Here is a 20,184-nt window from a genome sequence, read left to right as displayed (position 1 = left end):
ATCCTCCCTGCTTATCCTTTGTAATGAATTATTTAGCACTTGCATGTAAAGCAAAATTAGTTTGCACAGATCAAACTTGATACACAGAATCAATAAACAAGTAAGCCAGCACTACTTTCGCCATCAGTATTTTTCAAAATAAAGAACTGTCAAAAAATTAAAAATATACTCACATCGACATAAAACCATCAATTATAATTTGCAACTAAAGCAAGCCTAAATCACTGGGTCCAGATATAGATGTAGAAGTTTAAGTTTAGGTTACTGTTAAGAAAGAACTAACACTAGACAGCTCTTTATAAACATGTGTATGTTGACAATTAAAGTACCTCCTATTGCTAACATTTCAACAGTTACAGAAGTTATGCCTTTTAAATTCTAGTGAGCTTTAGCCTCAAGGCAAGACAATTCTGCATGTACTTTATTCTTCACTTAAGTAATCCCATGAGGAGGTAAGATGACTAATGCATGCGAAATTACAGATCATTATACACAGCAAAAACTTTCAGGATCAGAACCTTAAACTTTCAATACTTAGGAAATACTAAGGTAACTGGCCAGAGGTAAAGAAAGTAGTACCATATTTTGACAGCAGCAAAAATTCATGTCCAGTTAAAACAGCCACATGACTACAGCACTAAGCTTAAAACAAGAAATGTGAACACACCACAGAAAATCTGTGTAAATTAACAGTGTAACACATTATTTTTCTGCATAATTACTTTTTTATTGTTAAGATATGAACTGCTAAGACATTAATAGCATGTTAAAAAACAAAGCAAGATTAGACTGCCTTTGTAAATAATTCTGCAGTTTACTCCCACTTCTTCCAGTTGATGACTTTTGTTTTTCCTTAGAGGATCATAAAATGTTAAAATTTCCTTAAACACAAACAGCAAAAGCTACCTTCAAACAAAAGTATTTCAAGTGGTACTACCGAATACTAGCACACACAGCCTAACACATACATGTACAATCTAATAAACTGAATGTCTGACATATCTACAGTCCAGTTGATGAAATACAATGAGTTGCTCTCCTTTAAGTGCCTGACAAACTTCTAAAGGTAACAAAAGCTGGAGTAGCTCCTCCCTCCCCAAGAGAAGTTGCTTTCAAAAGTATTTTTGTTATAATAAACCTGGAGGACATATTTGGTTTAAAACAGCTGGCATTTTCTTCAAAGTTATGTACACTGAATTGCTCTGAAGATTAATTCCTGAAAAAAAACTGTAAAGCAATAGCCCTGAAGAACATAGAGAATAAAAATGAAAGAAACCATAACCAGTTACAGACTTCAGTGTCACCAAGATACCTGGTATTGCAAAGACTTCAAGAACTAGAAAGAAGGTGCTAAATGACAGAGGTCCTTAAACAGAACAACAACTTTCTGGCAAGTAAACCAAAATTCCTGTCCAATGTTGTGAACAAACTGAAGATATTTTAAGCCACAAAAATTTTGTATCTGAATACACACACTTTTGTCTATTTGGATTAAAAACTATAGCAATGAGTAACTTCTCCTGGAAAAAAGAGTATTTAATAAGTAGTTTGCATCCTGAAAGCCAGTCAAATTTATGACCTAAATGTAAAAAGTCTCGGATGTACGAAATGGTTGGAGTGGTTGCCTTCCCCAATTAACTGTGAAATGGAAAGTGGTTCAACCTGAAGCGTAACAACACAATTTGACTTGGGGATACTGTGCTATGAATATATACTCCACAAAATCTGAAGCCTCCATGGAAACTATAATCATACAAGTAATAGACATACAATTACAGTGATTTACAGTACACTAACCTGAAAGGAGAGGAAACATTAAAGCTGTAATTACTACTAATCTCAGAAGTTAAAGACTGACAACTAAGAGGGTCAAGAAACACCCTCAACAAGGCAAGCAACCTCTCACCATTTATTCTGAAATGCCTTAACTATTTTAAGTAGCTCAGTCATCCTTGTTATTCTAGCAGAGAGAGGTGTTCTTTACACAGAAAAGACTGAGAATCTCATATTTCTAAGGAACTGTGTTTTGTTTGGGGTTTTCTTCCCCCTTAAAAGCGTTCATCAACATCTTTCAAGTGTCCAGACCTCAAATCTCTCGTGGTACTCGTCTGGAGTGCTTGCCGTCAAATCAAGATCATCCCTACATTTAAGGTTTGAAAGGATGATTTCAGCATGACAGAAAATAGAAGCTGGCTAAGAAGCTGACTTGAGTAGACCATAATTTTTGTGCTGAGAATGTATGCACACCTGCATAGCAACTCTGAGACACCCGAGAAGTCATTTATCCTCAGCCACATGCCAGGGACTATCTGGTTACGTTCTGTCAGTTGACTGCACAGTGACTTCTACATCACTTTCCACTTCAATTAAGCGGTAACTCCTGACTTCCAATTGCTGAAGTTAACTGACATATTTGAAGAGAGTGTCATTAAGTAAAAGTTTCTATAATTGAGCAACTCCGGTGCTCCATTCCCCAACGTCACAAGACGACCATGGTTAATCAGAAGCTACTCCTTACAATTATTCCAAAACTGACGTTTGAAGCTATTCATTGAACAATTTTTTTTTAAAAAAAACAACACCCCCCAAAATCAAGTCCAAACAAAAAACCCCATACACACACCCCCCTCTCCATTTGCTAACCACTATTTACATCACATTCACAGAATCTGTTTCTAAATAGTACCACTAGTATAATCTTAAGACTCTTAATTCAATCCAAACACTTATCCCTATCAGTAATCATACTTTAAATGAGTGCTATTTTTCTGGTCTTCTACTAGAACACGAGCATAGTTTTCCAGAATCACAAAGAATCAGTCTTATATTTGAATTGGATGTCCAGCAATTCCTGACACATATTTACACAAATAATGTAATAGCATATTTTATGCCTAAATCCGCATTATTTATCCTACTGTCCTTTTTGTAAGAGAAAAATACACTAGAAGTATCAAAGAAGGTAGGTACTATTATAGCAATGTAAGCCTCTGGGCCTGAGGGATCAGCTTTTTTGTACTGTTTAGGTTGTTTAGTTTCTTTCCTTCTAATCCCAGAGTAACTGTTAGATTTGTTACACAAACAACCTACCAAGGTGCAAGCTTGTGCTGGGTTTTTTGTAGTGGGAGAAGGGGCTACAGCAGTGACCCCTGTAAGAAGCTTCTCAAAAGCTCCCCTGGCACCAAGTCAGACCCACCTCTGGCCAAGGCTGAGCCAGTTAGCCATGATGGCTGCACAACTGTGATAGTGTATTTAAGAAGAGGAACCTGAGAGGGGGTCGGGACTTTGAGGATGTGTTACAAGAACACTGTGTGAACACTGAGGTCAATGTAAGGAAGGAATGAAGGAAGAAGGAAGAAGAGGGGGAGGTGTGCCAGAGCAGAGCGCCCCCCTGTATCCCGTGATGAGACAGCAGGGCCGTGCCCTGCCACCCATGGAGGTCACCGGAGGAGCAGAGATCCACCTGGGGCCTGTGGAGGACCCCACACCGGAGCAGGTGGCTGCACCCGAAGGAGGCTGAGTCTCTACGGGAAGAGGCCCCCACTGTTGTAGTTCAGTGCTGGGAGGACTGCGGCATGCAGGGTGACCCACGCCAGAGCATCTCGAGAGGAATGCATCCCGTGGGGAGGACTCACGGCAGAGTGTCTGTGGAGAACTGTCTCCCATGAGAGGGGAGCCATGTGGAGCAGGGGGAAGAATGCAGAAGACTGCTTTCCCTCCACCTTGGAGAAAGAAACAGCACCGCTGGGGAAAGGAGGTGGAAATATAAGGAACAAAACTGAGGCCAGGAAGAAGGGAGGGGTGGGGGGAAATTAAGATATGGTAATGCTTCTCACTGTCCCATTCTGTGTGTTAAGCATTGTTGGTGTTAGTGATTTGAAGTGATGCTCTTTTTCTTCCCCTAACGAACCTGTCTTTTGCCTGTGTTCCTAATGGGTAAGCCACCCTCCCCCTGTCCTTATCTCAATTCATGAGCCTTTTGATTCCTTTTGTCCTTCACAGCGCTGTGGGGAAGGGACAGCTTCGTGCTGTGCAGTTGCCCTCTAAGCTCAAACCACAACAAAGCTCTAACCCTTCTGGTTTAAGAGTATTGATAGAGAAGTAGCTATTCAATTTAAAATCTTCAACACCATCTTAGACTGTGGCCTTGTCACATAAACTTGCTGGTAAGTATAGAATATGTTTGTTTCCACTGTGTAACTGATACCAGCTGTGCTTTTATTATCAGACTGTATCAGTATCTCAAACTCTCTGAAAGGCAGCACTTTCAGTCCGTATCTCATTTTGAAACAGCCAGGTAAAGACCAGGTACTCAGCTACCGCTGCCTTAGCAGAACACAGATAATTGGTTCTAAAATTCGAACAGTTGACTTTGGTTTTCATACAATTTCTGGGAAGCTTCAGGTAGGTCTTCAGTGGTTCTTACCATGAGTTAAAGGTAAATGAGCTCACTGCAAACAAACTGTAGTAACTGTCCTCCCTCCGTCCTCGCTTGCTTCTCAGCATCATTCTTCATGCAGGAGCTACCAACAGACTACAGCACTCTGAGAAACCACCTTTTTTTTTTCCCTAAGGTACAGTGTTGCTAAAGAACTGAAACAGAGTTACATTCTAACAAATCAAGATTTTTCCTGTCTTCATATTAGAACAAATTTTGCCTGGTTTAAGAAAATTAGAAATAGAAAAAGTAACAATAAAACAGAAACCACTGAAGTTCAGTTCTTAAGCGCCTGAACATGATACATGAACATTTTTACATTGTAGGACTACAAAGAACTTACTGTTCTCTGAATAACATTTTTCATGTTCCTTCAAATCTAAAAATTAGATTTTTAGTTTGGTATTGTAATTGTGTCATCACTGGACACTGATGATTTATCCATCCCCTATCTTTTTCACAGAAGCCAATTTTTCTGTGACGGTGGTGTAACTTAATAGTTGCTGAATGGAGGACAAAAGGCAAGGCAGGGTAAGTAGGTGACCCAGAGATGTCACACAAAACAGCTGTTTTCTAGTACAGATTTGAACTGAAATAAACCTAGAAGTTTAAAGGTTTTAGGTCATGTCCTGACAGGAAGAACAGTTGATACAATTTCTACCACAAAACACAATTTGTGGTCAGTAAAACTCACTACATTACATCATTTTGAAAGCAAAAAACAGGAGACATGGTTGATAATTTGCAGAAAATACACACAGAAGATAAAATTCATCTCAGTTGTGTGAGCACTTTCTTGCTCATATATATAAAGGCTCAGCAGAGGTACCAGTTTTGCTCAGCTGACAGCTCCCCATTTCAGTAAAAGAAAAATAGCTCTTTTTTCTTTAGAACTATCAGATACCCATAGCTACCAGTCAGGCTATATACACACACATCAGTAAAAAAAGTTCCTCTCATTTTAAATGGGCAGCTAGATTTTTTTCATAGAGGAACACACACAGACATTTAAGTCAAAGAATACACAGACCACCACACAGAGAAGCAGGATGTGCAAATACAAAGTCATAGAAAAAAAAAGACTAACTAAAAATCACATGCTAAAAGTAACTGCTTCTTTAAGACACAGGTGTAGAGCAAAAGCCAGAGTACATAAATTGACTCCTGCTTGCAAGTAGACAGTACGTCTTATGAAATGAGTCTGCAAACCTATTGAAGGGCTAGGGTTTTTGATGATATGGAAAAATGACATCTAACTGTCAACTAGGGTGCTACTCAGAACATATCAATATTGATAACATGGTCCCTTCTGCTGGTCAAAAGCACATACTAGTGTATTTGAAATTTGATGTCCATTGGAAAAGCAAGCAGCATTAAAGCTTTAGTGAAGTTTTGTAATTTGCACTATGTACAGTTGTACTTCAACAAGGGGAGTCCAGTCTCTTGCAATGTTTTGACAGTACCATTGCAGCATTTTTTCACAGAATAAGAAGAGTTCAGAATAATAAGAAGAAAAATGGAAATTGCCAGACATGAAGGCTGCAAAGCATGGGAAAAAGGACATAATCTGTCGAAACATGGATTTACCAGAATTGGCACTTTTTCCAGAACCAGTGATCAAGTCCATAAAAAGAGAAGAACATAAGACAATCACAGAAAACTAGAAAGAAGATTACAAAAGCTTGTTTAATGTTTATAAAATTCAGTTTTATTTTGAAACAAAAATTACTATCTTAATCCACAGCAAGGAATACATTTCTGTGTTAGAGAACTTAATTTTTACTGCATTTCTATTATTTGACAAACTCATTACAGTTTCACTGATTTTACTGAAATCATGGTGACAACAATTAACACTACTTAGAGATGACACTCTCCCAGTTAACAGTACTCTATCCTAATACATGATGTTGCAAATAAGGGGGTGGCAGAGGGAAGTAGTCTTCCAATTCATGCTTGGAAAAGTTTAATTAAAGCTATTACTTCTAGCAGCACTTAAAAATAAACTCGAGGAATATAAGAAAGTACTATAATTATATACAATATGCAATACATTTTATAGTATAACTAGCAACCCTGGGAGTGGGAGTTTGGCTGCGGATAACTCAAAGCAGGCAAGATATTGTTGTATGCATACATTGGACTAGAAAATACATAAAGCATACCGCTGTTTATATTGTTTTCTTTGGAACATCATTGATCCTGTAGAAGGATCAACAAGAAAAATGACCACAGCAACCGAAGCCACAGAAACACTCATGGAAAAACAGAGTGCTTGTATTAGGCAAGAGAACATGATCTATAAACATTTTAAGTGTCACAGAAGAGGAGCAAACTTCCCCTCGTTATCCCACTATCAAAGATAAAAGGATGCACATGTAAGCAATGTAAAGTGTCATAAAAGAATGCAGGCTTATTCCAAAAGAACTGAGCTGCAAGTTTAAGGTCCTTCTCTAATTACCATGTATTATACCTGTAAACACTCCTACAGAGTAGTTTAACAGTTCTGAGGTGGTCTCTTGAAACAACACATTTCCTGTCAGAAACAGGACACTTTAGATGGACTTTCGGTCAGACCTACAACAACAAAACTCATGATTCCCAAACAACTCCTGATCAATAATTAAAAATATTTTACAGGTACTTGAGCTTCCCTAAGGTTTGCAAGAAAACAATTACTATTCCAACCAGCTATTGTAACAGTTCTAGGCCAGTTAGAAGGTGAGCTGAGAATGGTAGGTGGATGCACAAGGGAATTTCCCAATCTCAAGCAGTACTTGGGCAGCGCACTGAAATTTCCAAAGCATGACCCTTGCCTGCATCAGCTGCCTTTATGCAGCACAGTGACACTCAGTAGCAGTCTGGGCATTCAGAAGAGGGGGGGGAAAATGAGAACCAACTGTAATTATGCACTGTGTCCACTCCTTCGCTTTCAAGGAACTGAGCTGCTGCCAGAAATACTTTTTGGCTGTTCTTCCGATAACACAAATTTGTAGCTGGAAATAAAAGCTGCTTTTCATTTCCCTGCATTTGGAGAAACTGCACTGTTCCTAACTGCTGCTGTTTCACATTTGGTAATGCACCTGAAAAAGACTGGCACCCAAAATATAAGAACTACTTGCCTGTATATTGATAGAAAATAAGATTTGAGAACAATACTTAAAATCATACATATGTGGCACATTTTCTACCTAGGATTCAAAAGCAAGGTGCATTTCACTTTATTTTCAAGTAGTTAAAATTTTTGGATATTCAGGTACTCCAGTGGTTTTATTTAAAGAAGTTTTATTTCCAGCAAACAAGTCCTTGTTAGTAGTGAATATTCAAGCTTTATTTTTTCAATAAAAGCAATAGCAGTGCTACTGCTTCCATGCTGATCTGCAGTCTGGATCTAGCCATAACTCCACTTAAGATTAAAAGAAGTTATTTCACCTATGACAGCTTCTGTATGAAACTAGTCTTAATCATGCTACAGAAGCAGAAAGGGGGGAGGCAGGTGCATGTTGGAATTCATTAAGTAGAAAGGTACACAACATTTAAAATGTTTGATTTCTATATAAGAAATCTCTTGGCTGAATTTTCATTCAGATGATCGGCTTTTCATTGGATTATGAGACTTTTAAAGCAATATATTCTTCCATTTAATGGGAAAAAAAGAAGGGCTGTTAGTATCAAATGAACCATTATAAGACTAATTAAACAGCAACAGGAAAAAAAAAGCTGCCACCCAAAACCCCCACATTTTAAGAGACCCTGAAAGGAATGTGAAGCACATGTTTTGTCAGTCCTGGAGTGAAGCTCAAAACAGGTGCTTCACAACACTAATCTCCCCTGAAAGCTGCAGTCATTGGGGAATCCAGTGCTGAAGGCTATTGCTGGTGGCAGCTATCTCCTAACTATAAAATTACACTGTGGTTTTGAGGATAGAGAAACTAAGTAATGACATTTAACTGTCAAAGATTTAAGATAGGAGATTTTAAGGACTAACTGGTAATGAAGTGGAAAAAAAGCCTGCTGTCACTTTATACTATTTGGCATAATTTTTACATACTAAACAACCTGAGACACCAAAATTACTTCCAATAACATATTTTCCAGGTGTATATCATAAGTCTAATGATGATAAAAGTAGATCAACAGTGAATAATCTGTGCACCTAATTATCTAATGATTTTTCAAAAGTGGACCAACACCACCCTGTACCTAAGCTCCTGCTTTACAAAGAATTTTATCAGAAGTCAACTATTTTCTTAGAAGCCATATGAAATTTTAAGAAACCTTGAGAATATATTTGTAATAATATTTAAGAGAAATAAGGACTTTTAGACTATAGTAAGATGTTTAAAAATAGGAAGTGAAAAGTGATAACTGTATAAATACTTTAAAGGCAATGCACCATAAAGAGGAAAACAGGAATGCTTATACAAGAAATGACAAGTGAAACAAGCAGAAATGGGCTTGAGCTAGTGAAATAAAAATTCCACCTGAAAATCAGGGAGAAAAATGACAAGGAGGATAATCAAATAGACAACTGAAGAAAAACCTGCCTTAACAAGGGAAGAGAGAAACCAAACAGAAAGAACTCTCAGTACAGATTTTTGGCATACATACAGTTAATATGACAGCAAAACCAATTTTTAAACACAAAGAACTTACAGAAACTTGAGAGAAATCCTCAATTTCCTAGCCTTTACAGTGTACTTGAATCCATTCTCATGGTGTAAAAACAAACCTATTATACCTCATCTTCAACTGCATTTGAAAACTTTAAAATTGCTTTTAAATATATATATAACAGTCTCTCTGAAAAAATGAAGAACTGCTGTGGTGAGACCAGACTTCAGTTACACTACAGAACATGTGCATGGTGTAATCCAGAAGATTTGTATTAAGTAAACTAAAGAAACCCATGAACACTTGGTTGAAGTAAGTATCAGCTAATGAAGCCTAACCATCTGCTATAAGCACCCAAATTGCACACACCAACCCATAATTCTAATCAGATACCACTCACTAGTGTCCGTAACTTGCCAATCAATGTTACCTGTCACACATCTACGATAAATATCATTCAAGGAACAATCAACTGCCCAAATGTAAAATAACTTGGTCACTTCCCCAAAGCATATCAGCCTGCTTCTTCTCCTCACTCCCTGTACATAAACCCCAGGGGTTACTGCTTGCTTTCTGTTGGATGCTTCTGAATGACAAAACAGCTGAATTTAATGATGACATTTACAATAGTTATTAACAGGTATCACAAGAATTCACTGAAGAATGCTGGGTCCTGTGTTGGCTTAGAAAGATGACACAATAGATTAGAAAGCATGAAGAAATGCCCCCACGGTTTTCTACAGTCAAACTTTAGCATCTCCCACCCTAATGCAACCTAAACCAAATGCTCAGCCCCCATGAAAGAACTCTGGTTAAGTTATTTATAAGCACAATTGCATGCACTTTCCAGTTTGTCTCAATCTAACATTTATTTTAATTAACAAAACTTCCATAACCTTTCCTTGATGACAACACCGAATCAGCTTTCTACATTCTCCATTCTTTACAAAATTAGAAATAGGATGGGGAATAGGGTAAGTCTTTTCAAAAGTCTGTTGTTCACAGGAAGAGCTTTAACAGTTTGGGTAACTGAGCTGAGATGCAAACTAAGGTCCTGAATGGATGATCAACAATTAAAATCAACCCATATCACCATATAGCATTAAAACTTCTATCAGCCATTACAAGATATCCAAAGTATCATCAAATACTACCAGGGTTTTTTTGTGGTTTTCTGGAGAGCAATTTCCTAATAAATTCTACTAGTAAGTCGCATTCCCTGTGTGTGGGGTTTTGGTTGGTTTGGTTTTAGTTTTTGTGGGGTGGGGTGGTGGTGTTTGTTTTTTTTTTTTAAATTCCCTGAAAAATCCTACTTTCTAATTCAGTGCATAGTTTTCCTAACTTTTTAGCATAAGCAACACTTCCTCAGTCCCGTATGCCTGTGAAATTCAGGCACCTTTTCTGATGTGACACAGATAAAAGAAATGGTCAAGCATGACAGCAACGTTTTGGGAAGAAGAAAGAAAAATAATATTAGAGCTAGCTCAATAACTTGCTTAGCACCCAATGCTGGCCATGTCACATGCTAACAACAATCACTTCAAATGCTACCAATTACCAGCAGTTCCCTGCTGGGAAATTAAAACTACCTTTCAGTAAGGAAAGTTTTGACTCAAGTATAGTAGAAAGCCACTTATGCCCATTTCAAAGTGTACTAAAATATGTGCTTTCAACATAATCATATCTTAATAAGATTAAAAATATAAGATACCTGCATGTTTTGTCAGAAATTAAGTGCTTAATAATTTTCCATTTAACTCAGTAATCATTCCTGCACAATCCAACATTATTCTGATAATATGAGGAAAACAATGAATGTACCTTTCCTTCAAGTCAAACTAATCTTCAGTCTCACAAAGGAATTCTAGTAAGAACAGAAACTGTACCTACCAGCAACAGTGTCCCTAACAAGAGTATGTTGCTTAGCTGCCAGAAAAGACGACATTCTGCTGGTAACTTGCACCAAATTTCCACTCCTCTCACACAGAAGAGTGGAGAATTTCATTACATAATACATTTAAATGGGAGACTCCAACAAATCTGTAAATTTACAGGGCTCAAACAAGTTGCTTAGCTTTATTAGCTATGAATCCAACACTGACCCACTACTGCACGTCCAGAAGCCCCAGACATGTTTAGACATCTCCCAGCACATTTCCCAAAATATTAATTTTACTTAAAATTTTCTTTTTAAACAGAGATTTAGATGTGCAATGAAAACAATTTATTTTAATTCTTCCATTTAAAAATAAGCTTTAGGATTCCTTACCCCTTAAGCTACATCAATGAATACTGGGCTTCCATTAAGAGGGAGTGAGAAAAGTTATGCAGTGAAGTATATGCTCAAAATTTTACTTTAGAGAGGATGTCTTTATTCTGATTCAAAGGTCAATAAGATCTTAATTTCCTACTGGAACAACAACAACAGAGAAGTTTTTATAGCATGCAAATAACTTTAACAGTCTTCAAAAAAACCCCTGTGCATCAATTTTTGGATTTTAGGATACTTTATATAGAAGATTAGGTGTAACAGGAGCAAAAGATATTAAAATACTCTGGGAATAGGTCAGAAGAAAGATTCTAGTGTTAAGACTAGTTATAGTTTGGGAAATATTTTTGAAGAAAAACTTGTTACACTCAAAGGACAGACAACACAATTTTTCCTTATACTACTTACAGGATTTCAAGCTTTGATCAATTCTGTTCAAGCTTTCTTTCCAACATGGCTTGAAAGAACACAGGACACCTTTGAAACACCACTGGCTTTCAATTTAAATACAAAGGCAATATGAGAATTTCGTTCTAGAGGCTGTGTGAAGCCACACAGCTGACAGCTTTACTCCAAAAAAATGCAAATTAAAAACCTTCCATAAAGCTCCTCAAAATGAAATAGTGTTTCAAATTAGTAGACTACTAGAAACTCTAAGTTCCAAATTAATAATTTTACTTCATTTTTACATTTTACATTTCATGTATCTTTTTTCTTTATATAACTTAAAAGAAAATGTTTACTTCATAAAATTCAGATCATTATCAGTAACAAGAGCAATTATGAAAATTGACATAAAACTTTCACTTCCACTACCGATAACAATCCAGTCAGACACCACCCCTAATTTTAACCACATGTGAAAAAGAAAACTTAATTGGCAAGTTATAGCAGAAAAGATACTACATGATTTGTATGTGCATTAAGTGGAATTGACTAAAAGAGGAGCGGATGTGGCTTTAAGATCTCATGCAATCAGAGCATCCTTTAACTCAAGTTTTGTCACTTGAGACACAAGCATGGGGGCAGAAGCCAAGTACCCTGCCCAAGTACCAGCTCTGTTAGGCTGACAAGACTGTACTTTCACTGGTATAGGGTATTTACCTCTGACACAAAGGTTAGAACATAAAAGCCACCTCCACCAGAGGAACATCTTGTCTGCGTATGATGTAAATATTTCCGTATCTATTAAATATTGATGGTGGTCACTTAACCTGCACGGCTTACAATGCAGTTTCAGTAGCTAACACTATTTGACAGCACGTGGAGAGAATTAGTTGACTCCACAGAAGTTTAAATTATTTATTAAAAGCTTTGAACATAAATGGAAAAAGTTTTCCTCAGAAACAGATGACACTGAATTTTAATCTTAAAATATATTTCATACCAACAATCATGAAACCGAATATTTTTTTATATGCAAATAAAAATTTGGGAAAATATGAACTTAGGCAAATACAATTTTGCTTGAAAGGGTGTGCAAATTATACCATGAGTCAATAAATGCAACTTAAAAATTCCAGCTGACTACCGTCCTATAATTTCACGGAATTTTCAGCTCAACAAAAAGTCCCCTCCAGACGTTTTACAGTCATACCCTTAGAGGATTTTAAGTACAGTGTGAACACTTAAAATCCTCATTGTTTCCAGCAGCAGAACTTACACATACACTCTTCACATGGGCAAAGGATCTATACAAAGGTAAAAACAACCCAAAGTGAAGTAAGAGGAATGACCAAATGACAGAGCGTACAGAGTAAAAGCAGTAACAAGGTAAAATATATCCTCCAATACAAAGGGATGTGCAGGAAGTGTAGAGTTAATAAGCATGTCACCATGTTAAATGCAGTAGGAGTGATAACTAAGCAATCTCTGTCAAATCTGCTCTTGGTCAAGTATTAAAAATGCTCTGCATGAGTTGCTTCAGTATATACCAGTAAAAAACCATCAGTCTATGTCTGGCTATGCACTGGGGCTATGTATGGATGTACTTTGAAAAAAACCTAGCAAAATCACACAAGAGGCAATACGGTAACACAGTCATTTGTACCAATACCAGTCCTTTGACAATTCAGATTATTATCTAATACTCACTGATGAAACTCTTAAGTAAGCATTTCACAATCCTACAGATAGGAGAGGCCTAAGTTCATTGAGAATGGAACTGCTGCTTGTTCTTGAGGAAGATGGGCTCATTTCTCCTTTTTCAGGCAACACTTTTAGAAAGGAACAGTGGATGGGTTTCAAAGCTAACGATTCAGTGTACAACTGGTTAAGCAATGTTAAAGAGCAGCAGTGGCTGAGAACGTGCTATGAGGATATAGGAAACTTTGGACAAAGTGGATGACTGTGAGCTCCAGGCATCAGGCTGAGTACCAACGGAGTCTGGGTGGCTTGGTAGGAAGGCACGGGTACCAGCCCAAACACACAGTTGGTTCCTCAGATTATCCAATTATAATTGGCTCATGTGGGTGAAAAAAGGGGAGAACAAGTATTTTTATCTCCTTTAAATCTTACCTGAGGTTTATCCATTTGATCTAAAACCAACACCAACTATGACCTACAAGCAGGACAGATAACATGTGCTGGCCATGGGAAATCCCATTTATTGAATTAGCAGGGGTGAAAAAAGTTTTGACAGTCTTTTGCACAGGAATTTTTCCACAACAGTAAAAACAACTTGCAATTTTACAAGTAGCTGTAATTTTTTAATTTAAATTCACTGAAGGAGGATTAGCACGACTCATCATTGTGATGGAAGCATCTCTGAAAAAAAATTGAGGTGTCTACTCTATGCACCCTTCTTCCCAGGAAGATTTTACTCACTTCTCACAACAAAGAGTCACTGTATGTTAAATGTTTACTAAATCTAAATGTGTTGAAGGATTAAAGAAAATTAATATTTAAATAAACATACATGCTCAGACCAGTTAAATTTATCATCCCTTAAAAATACCTACTTATGTGGAAAATGCAAGATGCATGTGAAGGTGAAGATTATCATTACAAGGAAAATACAGAAGGAATAAAATAGATTCATTTTCCACTGCAGTATACACTATCAGCAAAAAAAAAAAAAAAAAGTAGCATGAAAGGTGACAGAGTTTTAGGTATGCTTTCATGATCAGCATAGGCCAGTTTCAGACTATAATAAAACACTAATACCCCCAAAAAAGGCAAACTGAGCACATGTAAAGAAAATTATGTTGGAAATTTATCAAGTTATTGGAAAGTATTAGAAATTTGGTAAATCACAGTGAACCCTCGATCTTTAGACTTTTAACATAATGTTTTTATAATGCAGGAAGATTACCAGAAACACGCTGTAAGGATCTGTGGTAGAAATTACACTGTTCAACATTTTCATAAACACCACAGAAGATGAATAGCAAGGTCACAGTTTGTTAATGCTGTATTCATTGTCAGTTTAAAGCTTGTTAAAAAGAGCTACAGAAAAATCTCACAATACTGAGTAAATGAATTAGATCTATTAGATCTTTCCAAAAGCTGATAAATGTAAAGTAACATGGTGAAATAGCTGACTGTGTACATTTATGAGTTCATGCTTTGGAACATACTTCTAGAGTTATGGATGTTCTGTAAAAAACACATACCTGCCACAGGTTTTTTACTACTGCTGAGCTCCTAACAGAATATTAAGAAATGAACAAACCATCCTTTTGCTGAGCTAGTATTTTTAATACTGCATGTAGTTTCAGTCACCTGTCCTTAACAGTTTGCCAAAACATGGTAAGAACCACTTAAAGCACCGTAACCCGAAAACTGAGAGTTAACACAGAGGTAAAAGTACTACTAATAGGCAGGCTGGCACCAAACATACTAAAAAGTCTATCTTAGTAACTGAAAAGAAAAAAAAAGTTTACAATAAGAATATTGCTTTTTGAGTTTTTTAAAAGTACATTAAAATTGTTATTGTAATATATTGTAAAGCCAGTGATTTTTTGGTCCCACACGCAAAGGATGACAGAATCATAGAATAATTTTCACCAGAAGGGACAGTCTCATTTCTGCTAGTCTAATTCCCCACTCAAAGCAGGGTGAGCTGGATACACCTGGCTGCTCATGGCATTGTCCAGTCAAGTTTTAAGTATCTCCAAGCCCAGAGATTTCACAGCCCCTTTTGGAATCTTGTTCCAGTGTTCAACTACATTTATGGTGAAAATTTTTTCTCCCTGTATACAATTGCAATTTCTTGTGTTGCAACTCCTTTTGGTTACTTCTTACTCAGTCACTGTGGACCTCTGAGCTCAGAGCTTAGCTCTGTCCTCTACACCCTCCCATTAGTTAAAGACAAGGATCTCACCTTAGCCTTCCCTTCCTCAGGCCAAACCAACCCAGTTCTTTCAGCCCCCTTTTGTACATCATGAATTTAATGGCTACCATTCTGCATGCTGAATTTGCTCTGTATTACTTCTGAAACGTAAGTTTTGGCCTCTCCTTCCCATTTAGTTACAAAATGGATTTTTTTTTTTTTTTTTTTTTTTTTTAGCTCAAACAATTCCTGCAAAGCAAGAGTCTTCATGATTTTCAGCAAGTATGGTTAGACAAAAGTATCTTCAGGTCAACTGTTTTTCAAGAAAAAGAAACACATGCTGGGTTCTTTCTAAAGGAAAGTGCGAAGCTTTTCTTCTTTAAGAAATAAATGGCATACCTCAGGTTTAAATGCAATATGCAGCTCACTTAAAAGTTGTTTCCTATGTTTACACATTGTCAAAAGGGACTTGACCTTTCATAGCCAAGTATGAAAATATAAAGTAAGTGGAAATGCACCTTGCAATAGCTAGATAGCATTTAGTTGCTATAAGAACCTGACAGTACTTCACGTGGATCAGTAACTTTTCAGCTCCAAGATACAAGGTGGCCCAACCTCAGGGAGAACACCACCACCACGCGCTTCATGCTGTGTCAGTACCTAACCCAACAGAACAATGATCTTTCACTACACTTCAACAAGCATACAAATTTCTATCTGAATACTCAGATATTTACATCATGAAAACATTACCACTGACGTTTTTAGCCCTGTAGAAAAGCACCAAGTCAAGATGGAATATGAACTACCTTCCATGATCCCTTGCTCAAGATTAATACATACAAGGACCACAAAAAAAGAACGGACAAAGTTAACATCACTTACATCATCGTTGAAAAAGAGTCAAAGAATCTTTCACAAAGTCTAAAGTAACTTAAATAATGACAAAGTCAAATCTGTCAAAAAGAAAATCTGCTCTGGAAGGCAGATGAGAGGGATGGACAATGAGATACCTGAAACAGGTTACGGCCTACAGGAAGCATCAGTTTGAGTTAACACAGTATATCAGGGTGTTCCCACCTTCCTTCCCACACAACTTTCAGTATGTCTTTCAAAACATCTTGAAAATAATTTTTGAAAAGCACGAACAAGCATTATTAGACCCAGCCAGTCAGTGACTATGCCACTAAAGTAACTTCTATATTCTCCTAATTCTATCATTGCAGATCAGAGCAGAGTTTTACCTATACTTTGTTCAAGTATCTGTGTCTTGAGTTCATAAAAACACTGGCCTTTGGGCTACTTGTGTACTGATAAAACAGTATTAAGAGATTTTTCTTAACAGCATTGAACGGTATTCCTAATGAAAAATGTCTGCCCCCCCCCCCCCCCAAGAATAAACATTTATAATTTGCCTACAGAATGAATTACGATTATCTTCTACCTGTAACTGCACTCTACTACAGCTGCAGTTTTCAGCAAGACAATTCACAACAGTAAATATGAACTGGTAACTCTGAAGTTTGTCCTAATTCATGCTGCTTTTACTTACGGCTGCTTTCTTTGCTTGAAGTGCTGAGATAGAAATCAAATTCCTTCCCCCAGGCCTCATCTCATTTATGTGGATCCTCCTGTCAGGGCCTTGAGTGCACTTCCATCACCCTAGGGATTTAGCTGCCAGAAGGGCTCCATAAGGAGAAAGATGCCTCTTGAAAGCACCATCCAGCTCTGCTTCCCTCCTTGTTGTAAAAATCTTAAATTCATAACACCTAATAATACCCTCTTCTCTGATGTCCTAATGTGACCTTCACAGCTAGGGACCTGTCTATGCACAGAGATCCTAAAGGAGCTCTCCATGCAGATATCCCACAATCAGCTGCTTTGGCTACACCATTTGTTTCACAGCCAGCTACAAGCTCAGGTCTCTATCCAGGATCACAAATAACAGTAGCTATTTCATTGCCATAACGGCTGCTCAAACGGAAACTAATTTTCTTGGAAGCTTTGGATCATTCCAATACAAGGCAAGTTTCCAGTTCACCATGATAACCAATGGCAAGCAGCTTAGCTGACCATTATGCACTGTCTTTGTACTCTAGAATGATAAACGCAGCAGTAGCATAACTCAGATCTCCTGGAAAGCCTGTTGCGGGTGGAATGTCCAAGGGCTCACTACCCCAGCAGGCCAAATGCTCTCACTGAGCCAGTGCTTTCAGCACAAGCAAATAACATATAGTAATGGCTCCACACCATTTGCATTCAGTGTGGATTAGGCTCTTTTGGCGCTTGGTATTTTTCAACAACGGGTCCAAAGTCATCTTCTGCAGACCTGATTTCTACACATTTGTCTTGAACAACTGCCAAGAGTCTATGGTTGTGACAAAGGGCATAGTTTCACAGTACCTGAATGAAGAAAGGAGAGCAGGTGTACTGACAGCGATCAAGGCTAAGCCAACAGTCCAGTGGTTGCTGAACAAGTCCACAGTGTAGAGACACACCAAGCCAGGTAGTCAATGCATCAGGATCAAGATCAGTGAGGTACATGGCTGGACAACCACACAGGTGCAACCCAGCTGAGGCAATGACTAAGGCCAAGGGCTTGAGCTTGAAGACAATTTCTGAGTGAAAGGGGAACCCCAACAAGACTTCTCATAGCACCATATCCAAGATGACCTTAAGCATCCACAGCCAAATGAGCTGCTGGAGGACAGGGTATTTGGGGCCCCGACACCTCCTATCCTACAAATACTTACTGCTCCTCCTTATTGGTGATGGTACAGATACCAGTGACAGCAACAGCAGTCAGTAAGATTATGATACCCTTATTTCCTATTCACAAGACTGATAAAATAGTTTTTAAAAACCACCTGCATCTATTTTTCCAACTGTGTTGCTTTGGCAAAGCTTTAAGTAGTCCAGACAATAAAGCTGTCAGGAGTTCCGGAGGGGCAGGAGGAAGGGGAACAAGCTCCCATGCCATGCCAAATCAGAAGATTTCCTTTTTATTCTGCAAACATTACATACTCCATATGATCCAGGTACAGAAAATGCTTTAGAATTAACTTTAAAAGTAAGATTGCAGTTTTTATTTTGAAAGAAGTCCTGACAGTATAAGTCCACAAGGCTTCACATTTTTTTTAAAAATAAGATTAAGGCCAAATATGGTAGCTACAATATAAGGGTAAAATGAAATACAGCACACCACCTCATTGGTTTAACGATTATATGAAATTGGTGATAAAGCAGTACCTTATCTATTACATCAAACTAGATCCACCAGAAACAATTGAGGGGCTTGTACCCACCCCCCACCTTTTGACACTGAAGTTTTAGCTCTTATAGCTGCAAAGAGGAGTACTTCTACGAGAAATTTAATCCTATACTGCATGGTGTTAAAGAACAATTGTAAAAACAGCACTGAGACAAACAGTAAACATGTATCATTAGGCTTCAGAGTTACCAGTTAATTTTTACCGCTATTAATTTTGCATGTATTGTTCTGACAGGCTTCATTTTGGAGGCGGAGCAGTATTGGTAACATCAGAGCAGCTAGTGGGATGAGGTACCCACAGACACACAAAGCAACTTCTGTATACGTGTATGTATGGAAGAGATGCTTTTCCTCTTCTAGTGTCAAGAAACTCCCCTGGGCTATAATACCAGAGATCCATCTTAGTTCCTACCACCTGAAAAATGCAAAACAATCTCCCAGTTATTCCTTAACTGCTTACAAGAAAATCCACTCTCATCACCCATTAAAAAAAACAAACCAACAAAACCCACACCAGAAAAACCAAACCACAAAACCCCTTAACATCTACTTTACTATTGTACCATCCAGTGCACCAAAAATTTAGGTCTAAGGAAAGTAGATTTCAGAACAGTTTCTTAAAATCCATTGTTTCCACAATCATGTATTTGATTGGAGCAACAACAGGGATAAATTCACTGACAAGAACCTTGTTAATGTATTGAGACAAAGGATTATTAAGGTTCATCCATTACAACATTTCATCATTCTCATTCCAACCTTGGCTGCTTTTCCTTACTTGCACCTTTAAAAGATGGTGCTTCTCCCCTTCCAAAAGGCAGCATCTATCAGAGAATTAAGGTGATTTGCGCAGAGTGAAAAGCAAAGGCCTGTCTACAGGTCAGGTAGTTGCATTGATATTCCCTTGACAACAAGCACAGTCCCTATTTTAACTCAAGGGAATTTTATTGCATTTCCCCCCCCACTCACAGACCAAAATTAGAGTCTTCTAGAATACATCCAGTCCCACTTCAGACAGAGAAGATATGGCTCTTTTAAAAGGTAAAGAGCAATCATGATTTCTTAATACATGAAGACCAGTGCTCCTGTTTAAAGGAGCAGGCTGCTGAACAGTTGAGGTTTTTTTTAAACTTTCAAAGCATAATTTTTTCAGCGTATGGAATATTAATGAAAAAAAATACTCTTTTCAGTACTAACATCTAGCCTATGCCAGTGAAAACTGAGAAGAGCAAAGGTAATTAAGACCGCTATCAACCGTGTTTCTTGCATATAAATGCCATTGTTCAAGGTGTGCTGATCCCAGCTAATACACGTTCTGC

At 37.7% G+C, this 20,184-nt stretch overlaps 1 protein-coding gene across 3 annotated transcripts in view; it reads right to left on the bottom strand.

The window, feature by feature from the left end:
• PPP2R5C (protein phosphatase 2 regulatory subunit B'gamma) overlaps positions 1 to 20,184 on the bottom strand; it is an 85,349-nt gene that overhangs the window by 33,794 nt on the left and 31,371 nt on the right. The gene's annotated exons all lie outside the window — the stretch shown is intronic.

Source organism: Strix aluco, chromosome 4, assembly GCF_031877795.1.
Source record: "Strix aluco isolate bStrAlu1 chromosome 4, bStrAlu1.hap1, whole genome shotgun sequence".
NCBI classification, from domain to species: domain Eukaryota; kingdom Metazoa; phylum Chordata; class Aves; order Strigiformes; family Strigidae; genus Strix; species Strix aluco.
This window is presented reverse-complemented; position numbering and strand designations above follow the sequence as displayed.